The following is a 2531-nucleotide window of genomic DNA, read 5'->3' as shown; positions in this document are numbered from 1 at the left end:
ATTTAAAAAGAAAGAATAGAGAAAAAGGGAGGAAACTAGGGTTAGAACGTCCCAAACTCATCTTTTTCTCTCTCTAAGGGTTTTCTGAGTTGGAACTAAGGAAAAAAGAGACTTGGACCAAGGTTTCACTTGGATTCTCTTCGAAGATCAAAGATTGGCATGGATCGTCGATTGGTTTCAATCCGAGTAAGAGGAACAAGAATCAATCCAAGATTGGGCAAGAGGAATTGGAGCTATTTACTCTTATCTAAGGGTGTATTCAGGTTTCTCTACCTTTACTCATTTTTGTAGTTGAATTCTTGTGGGTTGCGATGATGTACATGATTACCTAAATTTGTTAACCCATTGGGGTTCTTTATCTAGGGATTTTTATACTTAAATTTTGAATTGAATGTATTGATTGTCAATATTGGTTTGCAATGGAAGTGTTTATTGAATTGTTCTTCATATTTTATTGAATGATTTTTGAAATTTGAATGATCTTGAGAAAGACGTTTAGGTTTGGATTGTCTTTTGCAACCTAGAATTGAATTCGCCTAGAGATAGGGTGTTCGTTGTACCGGATTGAGAATTAATAACTCTCAATAGTGTTAAATGGTACATAATGCTAATTTGGATAATTAGAGTTAGGAAGAGATTTCAACCTAATTAATCTAAGTTAAGATGTTAGTGTCCTTGAGATAGGCGTTAATTGCATAGAGATTTCCCCACGGAAATTGAATTCAATCAATCAATTCCACCTTTAGTTTCCATTCCCTAGAGACAAGAATTCCTAAGGGGTTATTCCTTTACTTGAATTAATCCTTCCCTAGTAGACGTAGTTAGACAACAATTAGAGTAACTATTAATTAATTTAGGAATTATTCATCAACGCCAGTTTTTTAGATTAGATAACAGAGAAGATTGAGTAGGCTTAGGTTCACACGTTCTTTGGGGAATACGACACTTGGTACTCGCCGTTAGCTGTACTCCACCGATAGGTACACTGCCTTCAGTCGTAGTCTTGCTTGACTTAGCAACCATCAAGTTTTTAGTGCCGTTGCTGGGGATCGGATTTCTATGAACTAAATTGAAAATTTGATATTTGTTAGTCTAGTCATTTCTCTTTTTGTTTATAGTTTATTTTTTGTGTATAGTTTTTATTCTTATTTTGTTTGTTGGTGTTGTTATTCTTTGTTGTGCTCAGGTAGTTTATGACCAGGAGCTCTAATCCTGATCTAACAGAGCCTTTACCTGAACCTGAGCGCTCTCTTAGATTGCTAAGGAGGCATTTGCAGACAGTAGAGGAGATTGGAGCAGAGATTTCTGTTCTTGGAACTAGTGAGATGGAGAACCACAATGCAAATGGAGGTGATGGTGATAGGACCATGTACGAGTTTGCTAGGCCCTCTCTAGCAGGAACGCAAACTGGGATAGTGAGGCCTCCTATGGCGGCCAATAATTTTGAAATAAAGCCGAATGTGATTCAGATGATCCAAAATACGGTGCAATTTGGAGGATTAGCGAGTGAAGATCCGAACGAGCATATCGCCAACTTCTTAGAGATATATGATGCCTTTAAGATTAATGGAACAACTGATGATGCCATATGGTTGAGGCTGTTTCATTTTTCTTTGAAGGATAAAGCGAAAAGATGGCTACAGTCCTTGCCACAGAAAATGATCACTACCTGGACTTCTTTGGCTAAAAAGTTTTTGAATAAGTATTCTCCTCCTGCTAAGACTGCTCAAATGCGAAATAACATGTCTTCTTTTGTGCAGGGTGAAGGAGAATCGATGTACGAAGCCTGGGAGCACTTCAAGGACTTGTTAAGGTGTCGCCCACACCATGATCTTCCTTTATGGATGCAAGTGTAGACATTCTATAATGGCATGAATACGGCCACTAGACAAATGGTAGATGCAGCTGCAGGGGGAGCTATCAATAGCAAAACACCTGAGCAAGCCCAGGATTTGATAGAAGAGATGGCCACCAACACGTATCAGTGACAAACTACACGGGCTAGGGGTCCAAAGCCCGCTGTATATTGGGCGGAGGCAGATCCTACAGCAGCCTTGGCGGTACAAGTAGAGCTACTTTCTAAAAAGATAGAACAACTTCAGATGCCGGTCCAAGCAGCTCATCCCGGATGTGAATTCTGTGGTGGACTGCATTACAGCACCAATTGTAATGCGAGAGGTGTGTTTGCATCTTCTATGCCTACTAATGTTTCTAACGTTGAGCATGTTGATTATGTAGCTAGGCAGCAGAATGATCCTTACAGTAGTACATACAACCTAGGGTGGAGGAATCATCCTAATTTTGGATGGAGAAATTCCAACAACCAAGGTCCACCAGGATATCAGAGGTTGCATCAGCAGCAACCTATGCATTATGTTCCCCATCAACCAGGAGGTAGTTAAGAGAAGAAGCCTAGCTTGGAAGAGTTGATGACGAAGTTCATTGCGACTTTAGAGAACGGATTTCAACAAACGGACACTGCCATTCGAAATCAATAAGCTTCAATTCAGAATTTGGAAAATCAAATTGTG

General features: G+C 39.6%; 1 non-coding gene across 1 annotated transcript; it reads right to left on the bottom strand.

Moving 5' to 3' along the window:
• Nucleotides 1–1728: 1728 nt before the first annotated feature.
• On the bottom strand, nucleotides 1729–1834 carry LOC112535331. Its single transcript, XR_003079485.1, has one exon. It is a non-coding gene; the product is annotated as a small nucleolar RNA R71 (small nucleolar RNA).
• Between the last annotated feature and the right edge of the window lie 697 nt (nucleotides 1835–2531).

Source organism: Ricinus communis, chromosome 9, assembly GCF_019578655.1.
Source record: "Ricinus communis isolate WT05 ecotype wild-type chromosome 9, ASM1957865v1, whole genome shotgun sequence".
Taxonomy (NCBI): Eukaryota; Viridiplantae; Streptophyta; class Magnoliopsida; order Malpighiales; family Euphorbiaceae; genus Ricinus; species Ricinus communis.
The sequence above is the reverse complement of the archived record's forward strand: the minus strand, read 5'-3'. Positions and strand labels throughout refer to the sequence as shown.